Source organism: Gobius niger (assembly GCF_951799975.1).
Source record: "Gobius niger genome assembly, chromosome: 19".
NCBI lineage: Eukaryota > Metazoa > Chordata > Actinopteri > Gobiiformes > Gobiidae > Gobius > Gobius niger.
In genome coordinates, this window is record NC_136870.1 from 21,246,527 (window position 1) to 21,260,792 (window position 14,266).

The 14,266-nt window shown below is 43.0% G+C and overlaps 1 pseudogene across 1 annotated transcript; it reads left to right on the forward strand.

Moving 5' to 3' along the window:
• Positions 1 to 1,070: 1,070 nt before the first annotated feature.
• LOC306978256 (zinc-binding protein A33-like) lies at positions 1,071 to 6,692 on the forward strand (annotated as a pseudogene). Its single transcript has 2 exons — positions 1,071 to 2,224; positions 5,065 to 6,692. The product of its transcript is annotated as a zinc-binding protein A33-like (transcript).
• Positions 6,693 to 14,266: the final 7,574 nt, after the last annotated feature.

Here is a 14,266-nt window from a genome sequence, read left to right on the forward strand (position 1 = left end):
GTATGGACTGTAGCCTCCTGCCTGAGGGGAGAGGGGTGAATAGTCCTTGTCCAGGGTGAGAAGGGTCAGCTGTGATCCGACCTTCACGCCTCCGGGTCCTGGAATCGTACTGGTCCTCAAAAGATGAATCACCTTCTCAGCAGCACACACAATGCGCTGCAGTTCATGCTTGTCCCGGTCCGTAGCGCCGGGAACCACACGGTGATGGAGGAGGAGAGGATGGACTTGATGATGACCGTGTAGAACTGCACCAGCATCTTGGCAGCTTAAGTTTCTTCGGCTGCTGAAGGAAGAACATCCTCTGCTGGGCCATCTTGATGAGGGAGCTGGTGGTTGGATCCCATTTGAGGTCCTGGGTGATGGTGGTGCTCGGGAATGTGAGTTACTGTTCACTTTAAAACACTTGGACACCACAGTGAGTTAGATGTATTTACCAGCAGTAACTCAGCTGCTCACGGAGTTGTTCCTTTTCCCCCTCATTTTTTATGGAAAATGTATGCTACCAACTACAAACATGGCGGATCTCCATGGTAACTGTGGCACTTCTGTTTTACTCTCTCAGAAGGTGCTTGTTGATTTACTGCATTACATGTCAACCTAAAAATGAAAGTCTTTTCAATTTGGTTTCACTTTAGATTCACTGACATCCTCAGAAAGGCTGCCTGTCTCTTTAAGGCCCTGCAGGATCAACCCACTTCCCTCAAACCAGCAGCAAAAGTTTCCAAGTGGTTCGTCCAATTACTGAGACAGTTTCACTTTGACTGTACAGAACAGTTTCAACAAGTCCGAGAGGAATCTGAACAACACCCGTTATTATTGGCACCAAGTTGGACGTGTTTCCAAGAATCTGTTTACCGTAAGAGAAAATTATTTCATTTTACTCCGGAATATATACAACCCTGTGGCAAGTGCCTTGTTTCTGCTGTTGCTGGATGAGGAGTGTTTGTCAGCATGTGTGTGTTTAATGACAATGGCTGTGGTGTTTCCCATGCAATTTATTTTTTAAAGGTTTATCAGATTCATGTGGACCATATTATATTCACACCACATCTCCCTCTGTCCTCAGGTGAAAATGGCTGCCTCTGCGAGCTCTGATGACGAGTTCCTGTGCTCTATCTGTCTGGACCTGTTCACTGACCCAGTGTCCACTCCATGCGGACACAACTTCTGCAAACGCTGCCTCGCTCAGCACTGGGACACCAGCGCCCCCTGCAGGTGTCCTCTGTGTAAAGAGCTGTTTCAGACAAAGCCAGAGCTCAAAGTGAACACACTGGTCTCGGAGATGGTTTCTCGGTTCAAAATGGAATCAGGAAGAAGCTCTGAAGTGTCCAAACCTGGAGAAGTGTCCTGTGATTTCTGCACTGGTCCCAAACTAAAGGCGGTCAAGTCCTGCCTGGTTTGCCTCTCCTCATTCTGCGAGCTGCACCTCCAGCCTCATCCGAGTGTGCCTGGACTGAGGGGCCACCAGCTGATGGAGCCTGTGGAGGATATGCAGGACAGGATGTGCCCTCAGCATCAAAAGCCTCTGGAACTCTTCTGCCGCAGCGACCACAGCTGCGTCTGCACCATGTGTGCTCTGCTGGAGCACCAGTCCCATAAGTTTGTGTCTCTGAAGGAAGAGTTTGAGCAGAGAAAGGCCTCTCTGGTGCAGACACAGGAGGAGAGCCAGCACATGGTGGAGCAGAGGAGGATGAAGATCCTGGAGGTGCAGAGGTCAGTGCAGCTGAGTGACAGAGCAGCAGACACAGAGAAGACCATAGGGCTGCAGGCCTTCACTGCTCTGATAGAGTCTGTGGAGAGGAGCAGAGAGCGCTTCATCCTGGAGCTGCAGGAGAAACAGAAGCAGACACAGACTCAGGCTGAAGCGCTGGTCCAGCAGCTGAAGCAGGAGATCTGTGAACTCGAACAGAGGATCACTGAGGCTGAAGAGCTTAAGCGTTCTGAAGACCACCTGCATTTCATCCAGCACTGCCCCTCGCTGCCCCCTACTGGTCTAAAGGACTGGAGCAGCGTGACGCTGGAACCACAGATGTTTGAGGGAACAGCAGCACGAGTTCTGTCTGAGCTGGAGCGAAGCCTGAAGGAGACTTTTGCTGAAGAAATAAAGAAAGTGATTAAAAGTGTTAAAAGTGAATTTAAGGGAGTGCAGCTGTTTGCAGTAGACCTGACTCTGGATCCAGAAACAGCTCATCCCTTTATGTCTGTGTCTGACGACTTGAAGCAGGTTCATCACACTGATATGAGGAAGTTTTCAGAAAGTCCTCAGAGATTTTCTTGGTTCACTGTTATTGCAAAGCAGAGTATTTCTTCAGGCAGGTTTTACTTTGAGGTTCAAGTCAAAGATAAGATTCAGTGGTATTTGGGGGTCGCCAAAGAGTCTGTTGACAGAAAAAAGGGTCTGACTCTGACAAGTGAAAGTGGATACTGGTCCCTTCATATGAAAAACATAGATAAGTATTGTGCCTGTACTGACCCTCATGTCCCTCTGTCCCTGAACTCTGCTCCTCAGAAGGTGGGGGTGTTTGTGGACTATGATGAGGGTCTGGTCTCTTTTTATGATGTCGATACTGAAGATCTGATCTACTCTTTCACTGGCTGCAGCTTCAATGAAAAACTGTTTCCATTTTTAAATCCTTGTTCTAACAAAAGAGGTACAAACTCTGCTCCTCTGATCCTCACCACAGTGAAGAAGTGACTGCATTAAAATAATCAACAGAAACATCTATGTGGTTTGTTAGAAGTGACCTGGGTGATTTGAAAATTACATTTTTTTTTTTTTTCAATTTTCCATGTTATAATTGCTGTATATTGTCCAGTATGTTTGTTTTTCAGTGTGAACTTTGTGGCTGTTTGTAGAACATTGGCATCACTACTTTCAATAAAGTATTACTTAATGACACAGTTTTTTAGTGATCATGGGCTGTTTACTACCATCACCTTGGTTCTCTTCACCATCACCAACTCACATTCCTTTTTTTTGGTCATAAAATTCCATATTCCATAATTTGGTCAGAAAATAAATAGTGGGATATGAATATTTCCTCTACCAAGTAATAACACTTATAATAGTGAAACAAATTAAATGAACTATTTGTTTTGTATCCCCTTCCCTGTCCCCTTGAAGCGCATGTTTAGGCCAACATTGTAAATAAGAATTTGTTCTTAATGTTTTGCCTGATAAAATAAAGGAAATAAATACATTTGAGCTGTGATATGGACCAAACAGAGACACAGCAACGCTTAGACATTACATCAGGTCTAAACCAGCACTAACCGATGTCTGTAATGTTTAACTAGGATTAAACTAACCAAGTAGAAACTAAATCTGAATTAATTGAAGAAACAGAGCCGACCTTTTCCCTTTCAATAATGAGACTGAACCAGGACAAAATCTAGTCAAACCAGCCATGTGTAATAGAGCAGTGCAAATAGCTGGAACAGGTTATTACATACACGAGTCTGATACATAGCTACTGAGTCTTGTTTTCATTCATGAGTCTGATGGCGGAGGGGAAAAAACTGTTCATGTGGCGGGAGGTATGAGTCTGTATGGACCGTATCCTCCTGCCTGAGGGGAGAGGGATGAATAGTCCTTGTCCAGGGTGAGAAGGGTCAGCTGTGATCCGACCTACACGCCTCCGGGTCCTGGAATCGTACTGGTCCTCAAAAGATGAATCACCTTCTCAGCAGCACACACAATGCGCTGCAGTTCATGCTTGTCCCGGTCCGTAGCGCCGGGGAACCACACGGTGATGGAGGAGGAGAGGATGGACTCGATGATGACCGTGTAGAACTGCACCAGCATCTTGGCAGCTTAAGTTACTTCGGCTGCTGAAGGAAGAACATCCTCTGCAGGGCCTTCTTGATGAGGGAGCTGGTGGTTGGCTCCCATTTGAGGTCCTGGGTGATGGTGGTGCCCAGGAAACCGAAGGAGTCCACGATGGAGATGGGGGTGGGAGAGTCTGTCAGGGCGAGGGGGGATGGTGGGGCTGTGTCTTTCCTGAACTCCACGATCATCTCCACTGTCTTTAGGCCTTCAGCTCCAGCAGGTTGTTGTGTCTGCACGCCTTTGCCTGTTGACTGCCTACGCCTCTGGCACCATTCACTTCTTCAACACCAAGGTCATTTAAAATCCAGATGAAGACACAACAGCTACAACAGAGAACAACAGAAAACAACTGGACCAGCTGGACAGCTTCCTTAACTGTGGTGAGGCTGTTCAGAAATGTCTTGTGACTGTGCTGGTGAAAAAGGTTTAAAAGATCCTCTGATGAACCCCCTTTACTTTTTACGAACTTGTTGACATGAGTGGCATTGAATGTTTTATGCATAGCCTATTCATAACCTGAATATGTAAAGAACTGTTCGGGAATGTGAGTTACTGTTCACATTAAAACACTTGGACACCACAGTGCGTTAGATGTATTTACCAGCAATAACTCAGCTGCTCATGGAGTTGTTCCTTTTTCCCTCATTTTTTATGGAAATTGTATGCTACCAACTACAAACATGGCGGATCTCCATGGTAACTGTGGCACTTCTGTTTTACTCTCTCAGAAGGTTCTTGTAGATTTACTGCATTACATGTCAACCTAAAAATGAAAGTCTGTTCAATTTGGTTTCACTTGAGATTCACTGACGTCCTCAGAAAGGCTGCCTGTCTCTTTAAGGCCCTGCAGGATCAACCCACTTCCCTCATGCTCAAACCAGCAGCAAAAGTTTCCAAGTGGTTCGTCCAATCACTGAGACAGTTTCACTTTGACTTTACACAGCAGTTTCAACAAGTCCGAGAGGAATCTGAACAACACCCTTTATTATTGGCACCAAGTTGGACGTGTTTCCAAGAATCTGTTTACCGTAAGAGAAAATTATTTCATTTTACTCCGGAATATATACAACCCTGTGGCAAGGGCCTTTTTGCTGTAGCTGGATGAGGAGTGTTTGTCAGCATGTGTGTGTTTAATGACAATGGCTGTGGTGTTTCCCATGCAGTTTATTTTTTAAAGGTTTATCAGATTCATGTGAACCATATTATATTCACACCACATCTCCCTCTGTCCTCAGGTGAAAATGGCTGCCTCTGCGAGCTCTGATGACGAGTTCCTGTGCTCTATCTGTCTGGACCTGTTCACTGACCCAGTGTCCACTCCATGCGGACACAACTTCTGCAAACCTGCCTCGCTCAGCACTGGGACACCAGCGCCCCCTGCAGGTGCCCTCTGTGTAAAGAGCTGTTTCAGACAAAGCCAGAGCTCAAAGTGAACACACTCTTCTCGGAGATGGTTTCTCGGTTCAAAATGGAATCAGGAAGTAGCTCTGAAGTGTCCAAACCAGGAGAAGTGTCCTGTGATTTCTGCACTGGTCCCAAACTAAAGGCGGTCAAGTCCTGCCTGGTTTGCCTCTCCTCATTCTGTGAGCTGCACCTCCAACCTCATCTGAGTGTGCCTGGACTGAGGGGCCACCAGCTGATGGAGCCTGTGGAGGACTTGCAGGACAGGATGTGCCCTCAGCATCAAAAACCTCTGGAGCTCTTCTGCCGCAGCGACCACAGCTGCGTCTGTACCATGTGTGCTCTGCTGGAGCACCAGTCCCATAAGTTTGTGTCTCTGAAGGAAGAGTTTGAGCAGAGAAAGGCCTCGCTGGTGCAGACACAGGAGGAGAGCCAGCACATGGTGGAGCAGAGGAGGATGAAGATCCTGGAGCTGCAGAGCTCAGTGCAGCTGAGTGACAGAGCAGCAGACATAGAGAAGACCATAGGGCTGCAGGCCTTCACTGCTCTGATAGAGTCTGTGGAGAGGAGCAGAGAGCGCTTCATCCTGGAGCTGCAGGAGAAACAGAAGCAGACACAGACTCAGACTGAAGCGCTGGTCCAGCAGCTGAAGCAGGAGATCTGTGAACTCGAACAGAGGATCACTGAGGCTGAAGAGCTTAAGCGTTCTGAAGACCACCTGCATTTCATCCAGCACTGCCCCTCGCTGCCCCCTACTGGTCTGAAGGACTGGAGCATCGTGACGCAGGAACCACAGTTTGAGGGAACAGCAGCACGAGTTCTGTCTGAGCTGGAACAAAGCCTGAAGGAGACTTTCACTGAAGAAATAAAGAAAGTGATTAAAAGTGAACTGCAAAAAGTGCAGCTGTTTGCAGTGGAGCTGACTCTGGATCCAGAAACAGCTAATATTTATCTGTCTGTGTCTGACGATTTGAAGCAGGTTCACGACACTGATGTGAAAAATTTCTTAGACAGTCCACAGAGATTTAATTGGTGCACTGTTATTGCAAAACAGAGCATTTCTTCTGGCAGGTTTTACTTTGAGGTTCAAGTCAAAGATAAGATTGAGTGGTATTTGGGGGTCGCCAAAGAGTCTGTTGACAGAAAAAAGGTTCTGGCGAGTACAAATGGATACTGGTCCCTGTATATGAAAAACATAGATAAGTATTATGCCTGTACTGACCCTCATGTCCCTCTGTCCCTGGACTCTGCTCCTCAGAAGGTGGGGGTGTTTGTGGACTATGATGAGGGTCTGGTCTCTTTTTATGATGTAGATACTGAAGATCTGATCTACTCCTTCACTGGCTGCAGCTTCAATGAAAAACTGTTTCCATTTTTAAATCCTTGTTATAACAAAACAGGTACAAACTCTGCTCCTCTGATCCTCACCACAGTGAAGAAGTGACTGCATTAAAATAATCAACAGAAACATCCATGTGGTTTGTTAAAAGTGACATGGATGATTCGAAAATTACATAGTTGTAAATCTGTTCAAGAATGTTCCAAAATCCTATAATTAATAATTAGATTTTTACTCAATGATCCTGGCTGCTGTCATTATGTTGTACAGTGTGTTTGTTTTTCAGTGTATGCTTGTGGCTGTCACTGTCAATACTTTCAATAAAGCAACAACAGTACTTATGACACAGGTTTTAGTGCTGTTTACTTCATTCACCTGGGTACCTTTCTTAACATCATTAGTTGTTGTTTTTTCTGGTGGTGGGTCAGAAAATGCTGTCATACTGTAATTTATTATGTTAAGAATCAGGATCCTCCTTTGACTTTTTATCCAACAATGTCAATAGTTTCAAAAATATATAATGCCTTTAGAAAATTTTCAGACCTTTTTTATTATTATGAAGTATATATATTTCTAATTGGAAATAAATGCACACTGAATACCCTAGAAATTAAAAGTGTAAAAGTTTAATTGGGGAAAGACCCATCCAATCACACTGACATTTTGTCAAATTTCATTCATGGTGTCAAGCCTCTAAATCCTGAGCGTAAATATCAATTTGCAGATAAACGGTGGGATATGAATATTTCTTCTACCCCAGTAATAACACCTATAATAATGAAACAAATTCAATTATTTGTTTGTTTTGTGTCCCCTTCCCTGTCCTTTGAAGTGCACCCAAAGCACTTTCAGGCCAATATTGTAAATAAGAAATTGTTCTTAATGTTTTGCCTGATAAAATTAAGGAAATTAATACATTTGGTCTAAACCAGCACTATGCCTGTAATGTTTAACTTGGATTATACCAACCAAGTAGAAATCTGAATTATTTGAAGAAACAGAGCAAACTTTTTTTCCTTTTAATAATGAGATTGAACCTGTGTCAGTGTGCTTTGGACTTAAAGGTACACTGCGTAACATTTTGGACTATATTATTGCCGGCAAAGCAAAACATCCTCCTTATGACCAGCTCAACACAGAAAATGCTATTACTACAGTGTTTGGATGAGGACCAAACCTGTTTAAATCTCAAATTCTGCTGCCTTTCATCACAATCTCCATGGAAACGAGCTGGAGAAGCACCCACTCCTGGTAAAGTCACATCTTAGGAGGGGTGAGCCTCATAAATGTTTGTTTGTACATTTATGATATATTTTTCAATGATGAAATTATCTGTCATTAAATAAATGCGTGTATTTCAATTGTATTAATTGGGTAAAATTCTACGCGGTGTGGCTTTAAATTTATTTTAAAGAGAGAGATCCCACATACCCACATCTCACAGCCTCCTCGGTCCAACCATCGGGAGAGTCCTGATCCGGCCTGGTACAACTGACTAAATTATGCATCCTAATAATAATATAAAATGAGCAAAACTACTGCTATACACAATATAGTCTGCATATATGAATGTGAGTAACCAAGTAAGTGATCTCTCCCCTTCCTGTCCTGCCCCGTATTGTGGGTTAGAGTCTTGATTAGTGTTTTTGGCAAGTGTTTGTGAGTAGCACAATGTTAATGCACTATACATTATGTGCTTTACTTGTAGAATTAACAATAAAGCCAACTGACCTATAGCACAAAACAAGTTCAGAATGAAGACTGAACTAACTAAAGCCCAAACCCAAGTGGACTCGAGTTTAAAAATGGACTGCATTATGACAAAACCTACATGATATTCAACTTTTCTGTCAGACCAATCCAAATAACCCTGATCCAGGACTTAACCAAGTCTAGATCCGGGCCACATCAGGACTGAAACTGTTTGTATAACCATGACATTACGCCATAAATGACCTTAAATTACAGATTATAAAACCTTGTGCGAAGGAGGCCTATATATATCCTCTCAACACCAATCAGCCCGCGCCTCTTCACCGAGTCCCCTGCTGCGTCTTCCATTACCACAGCCTCTCCTCCAGACTTTTCTTTAATTCCACACCTCCAGTCTTGGGTCGCCGCGGCCTGTTGAGATCTGCAGAGGTGACGAACATGCGGGACCCCTTGACACCAGAGATGGAGGTCTGACCAGAGGCAATTCACATGTCATCAGCCCGACATGTGTGCATAGTCCATGGCTTCACATTTTAGTCCTATAGGGCACAGTAGGGCAGCAGAAAATATTTACAAATGATTTTCAATGCAATATATCCATGTCTCCTGAAACAAAACATAAATGTGTACAATTTAAACCACATTTAGCCTCGTTTTGGTTCTGATTTAGAACTCAGTAGTGTTGGGTTGCTCTACTTTTAACTTCTTAACCCCCACCTGAACCAAGCTCGTTTTCTCCAGTTTGGCTTTACCCAAATCTAGAAGCTCCTTGGTGAAAAATGGTCAAAACAGCAACGAAAAACGAGGATGAAAATGTAACAAAAAAGCAAAAAAAAAATGTGAAAAAGTGACAAAAATGTGACAAAACGCCACAAAAGAGCAACAAAAAAAGCCATGAAAGAGCCAGTGAAAATGCAACAAAAAAGCGATGAAAAAAAAGTGATAACGTGCCAATTGTGCAAAGAAGAAAAGATCAATGTAGATAAGATTTGTAGGTCTTAGCTTTCAGAAGAGAAAATAATAATAATAATGATGCATTGGTTTTATATAGCGCTTTTCTGGACACTCAAAGACGCTTTACACTGCATTATTCATTCACTCCATACTTGTTGGTGGTAAGCTACTATTGTAGCCACAGCTGCCCTAGGGTAGACTGACGGAAGTGAGGCAACCAGTCTGCGCCATCGGCCCCACCGACCACCACCAACAACTCACTCACTCACCACATTTGCTGCACTTGGTTAAAGGTAGCCTAACTGGTTATGTTGGCTTGTTACTCCCCTGGTAAATCAACTTGTTACGCCATTATGAAAGTTTTAGACAATCAGAAGAAATTTTCAAATAAGTGAAATGTTCTCGAAATAAATACTTTTGTCCTCGATTTGAGAGTCTAATTTCAAGAAATCTGTCCATGGGGCAAGATATTAACACTTAAATTAAGATAAACTGTTTTACCTTCATTTAAAGAGACTAGATGCAAGTTGGTCATTTTATACTCACTATTGCCACCTCAGGTCTTACGCGTAACTGCAGTCTCAATATTAAGCTCATGCATGACGGCACTTCAGACCGAATTAACAACTTTTTGAGTGACAGTGCAGGATTTTAGAGGCAGTTGTGGTGAACAGGTCTGGGCTCATTCTACACATTAGGACTTGGCTGGAACATGTAGGGAGAGGAAAATACATCATTTTAACATTTTTAAACATCAATAAGAGTTCATTTACAAAAGCAGATTTCTTCATTTTGAATTATTTTCAAAAACATGTTTGATTTGTGCTAATGTGCCACAGGTGGAAACTAAAGCTGCGTGGATTTGATGAAGACATTTTATGACACATGAATAGCTCTGGTCATTAAAAACACTTCTACAACAGCACACTTCAAATATTTTTCAATGGCACTTATCTGCTTTTGTAAAGTAACTCTTCTCTACTGCATGAAGCTTTTGTGTGAGCCTCTTTCTCTGCAACACCATTTCTATTGGGCAGAACCACACTGAGCTTCACAGTGTGAGCCTTGACCGAGGTCTTTCCCAATGTTTTCTCTCTGCCACCCGTCTTTGTCCATATAGATTTCCCTGCCGATTGTATACCTCATATTTTTGTGCGCGAGGCCGTTCTTTTCTTTCCTCGGCTCGCACAAAAGAAGCCGCTTCACAAATGGCTGCGCTCATTCAATTTGAGGGACTTTATTTATTCATCATGTTCCCGGGCCGTGGCTGTGTGGCTGAGGCGTTTTGTGCTCAAAGGTAATTTGTCATCTCTGCTCTCTGCACCGCCGGCCTTTGTACCAGGTTACTGTTTGTTGGCCCAGCTCTATAGGATTCCTCTATTGATTTGGATGAATGTGAGCAAAAGGTAGAGTGAAAATCAAACAATGTTTGGGAAAGTTGGCTTGGTTACTTTCATAGCCTTGATTTAAAAAGGCAACTGAAGGATGTGCTCTTATTGTGGTTTACAAAAACACTACAACTGAACTTGGGTTGCCTTAAAATGCAAATGAAGGCACAAACACCTATCACACTCTCATTTGAAAGCTAAGAACCTTCAGGATCTGGAGTTAGGACCTGATTGGTGAGAGGGGCTGGGATTGTGAAAGTGATGCAGCCCAAGGTTTTGGGACTTAAAGCAGAACTAAGTAACTCATGCCCCTAGAGGCCATAAATACCGCAGCAGGTGTCCTAGGATGTTGTAGTTATTTTCTCATTAATTGTCCTTGAGAGTAAATACTACGCTGACAGAAAAGACAGAGGGAGAGAGGGATATTGTACATCCAATTATACAATGGAGATCATTTTTTAATTCAAACTTGGCTGTAAATACTGTTTAAGTGGCGCTAGCTTTGCCCGTTAGCCTGCTAGCTTCTTCTTCGTGATTCTGCTAGTGTGTATTGGTGGCTCCGACCTGGTGGCAGCGAAGTTGCAATTGTAGTTTTCTGACAGAGACACCGGGGGGAGATGAAAGACCCCCAATCACCCCATTAACACTTGCATTACCCCAGAGGGACTACGAAAAGGATTTATTAAGGTAAACAAGTTACTTAGTGCAGCTTTAACTCAAAGTGTCAGGCTCATTCATTCTACTTTCTGACTTGATAATTGCTGAGGTGTTTAATACTCAGGTACATAACTTTTTTTTAAATTGTACTCTCACTTGTAAATGTAGTTTGTCTCATAAATGGTAAAATGGTCTCAACATATACAGTCACCCATTCACTCTCTCATTCATACACCAATGTGTGCAGACACTGAAGGCAAGGTGGGTGAAGTGTCTTGCCTATGGACACAACGACAGTGTGCAACTTCAGGAGCTGGGATTTGAACCCCCAAGCTTCTGATCACAAGACGACCCGCTCTAACTGCACCACTGTCTAAACTAAAAAATAATTTGAAAGCTACAATACTCTTAATATTTTGACTACTCCACCTGCCTCTGGATAATTGTATTGAGAACCAAAACAACATTATGTAAATTGGACTCAATCAATGTTACAATTGTTCTTAGTATAACTGATATTTGATTTGAAGTAGGTCATATCTTAAGTTTTGAGAGCTCCTCTAGGATCTGTTCTTCTCACAAAACATGAAAACTGTGCATCCTCTTCTGCAGTTGCTTCACATAAAAATCCCCCCGAGACGCCATTAACAACGCGGCCTTGTTACACCTCAGCTTTGCAGCCTCACAATCTTCTCACCTTTGTCGACTTTGCACGAGCGGAAAAAGCAGCAGGTGATCCGAACAAATGAAGAAGAAATAAATAAATAAGTGAAAGGTTTCCCAGCATGGACCACACTTCACTTCCTGCATGGAATAGTGTATAGTCCTCAAAGCGCTGCGGTTTAGTGTTGTTTGCTTGACATTTATGTTACGGTCCACTGATAATCAATGTGACGGATAGGCAGCTCGTAATTACCGTAATGTACTTCAGCTATTCAGTTTGAGTGCACTGAAATGGGTCATTTTTACATGCTAATGTATTTCCAAAGAGACCTGGGAATTGATGGTTCATAACAAGCAGAAAAATCATTCGCACATTTTTTTCCTCACGCAGCATTCTGTCATCTACCTGTCACATTTGGGGCCTGAATACTGTGCATGCAATTTTAAGTGATAAATATGCTAATTTCCAGCTTGCACCTGTCCTGATAAATTACCCTATAATTACCCTATTGCCTTTAAAGGAACAGGCCACGGTTTTTCCATACTGAGATATGTTCTTACCTGAGCATAGACGAGTTGATACGTATCTGTCTGGTCTTTGTGTGTGCCCTCAGTCATGCAAAAGATGTTGTTAGCATTTAGCCTCTCCCAGCATATTCCTATAGCTCCAAACGGGGGTGAAGTTACCACGCTCTGCCACGGGCACAAAGACCAGACAGGTACGTATCAACTCGTCTAAGCTCAGGTAAGAACATATCTCATGGAAAAACGGTGGCCTGTTCCTTTAAAGGCAAATTAAAAGTGCATTATCTTTACAAAACATTTAGTAGAATGTGCTACTATTCAAGGTAAGGCACGTTTATTTGTAGAGCACAGTTTCAAAGTGCTTCACAGCTGCATAAAATTACATGAAAGCAGAGGAATTCTATCCATAAAACATCAACATAAAGAAAACTTAATTACAGTAAAAAGCAAGAGTGCAGATAAAATACTTTCAGTTCATCATATGCACAGGTAACAAGTTTTCTGCCTGGATTTGAACATCGTCAGAGTTGAAGCCTGTCTCACATCCTCGTGAAGACTGTTCTAGATTTAAGCTGCATGAAGCTGAAACGCAGCCTCACCGAGTTTAGTCCTGACCCTGGGAACCACCAGGAGACCCCTCCCTGAAGTTCCTGTAAGTTAAGTTCACTTATTCTTTATTAATCTCTGTAGAGAATAGAGATTTGTTCTCTGCATTTGACCCAGCCTCAAAGCCGCTGGGGCAACTTGTAGGAGCAGTGATCCGCCAGCACGGGCTGGTGCTCGGGGACCCATCTCCATGATGTGGAGACGGGCTGGTGGTCAGAAACACCAGGATTAACCTAACATGTCAGAGGTGTACTATAGCTTAAATACGGTTCCTTTTTCTTATTTAAAAGTACGCTCAGAGCCACCCTATGGGTTAGCCGGGGCTGGATTGCGCTGCGCTCCTATGTGTGTACCTGGAGTCGGCCCGTACCTGGCCCAGAGGGATACATGTAGCAGTAGCAGAGTTAGGGTTTTTGTGGGATTTAGGGTTAGGATTATAGGTTCGTGTTAGGGTTTGCGCCGACGGGGGGTGGGGGTCTACAGTTCTGTATAAGCCCCGGGGCTATGGGTTCATTAAGGTGGGCCTGAGTACGCTTAGTGTCATCGATGCAGCATTAATGACAGATGGAAAAAAATAGAAATGAGAAAATGTTCTGGGTAATTTGTTGAAATTCTATTATTGAAACAATACCACTTTGATTGATAGTAACAGGGCAAATCAGGAGCAATATTTAGGCAACACCATTGACAAAAGTCTAACACCAATTACTATACATAAAACAGCCTCTACTTTATTACTAACAGTAAGATTGTACAGAAAAAATGTCCCCCTTAAATTAGAAGCAAAAGATAAGATTATTTCAGTTAAATCCATGGAGAAAACTGTCAGTACCACATGTATGGTATTTATGTTGTGGTTGAATATTCTTTTCAAAATGAAGCCCGTATGTTGACTTCTGCTTTGTGCATGTGTCAGTAAAGCTGCTTGTTGACTTGATCCAGTAGTTTAATGTTCTTAACCAAACCAGGCGCCTGTTTATAAATTGTTTTGTTGCTTTTCCATTAAAACATAATTGATGGTGTTTTCAGTTCGCGTCAGACATGGAGGAACATTAGCATCTATTATAAGGCTCGCGAATACAAAACCCACTAATGTCCCTGTGTCAGCGTTAACACAGGGGTTTCTAATGAGCCTGGGTAAATACGCATACATGCAAATTAGCTGTTGTTTATTAATTAACTGTTCACTTA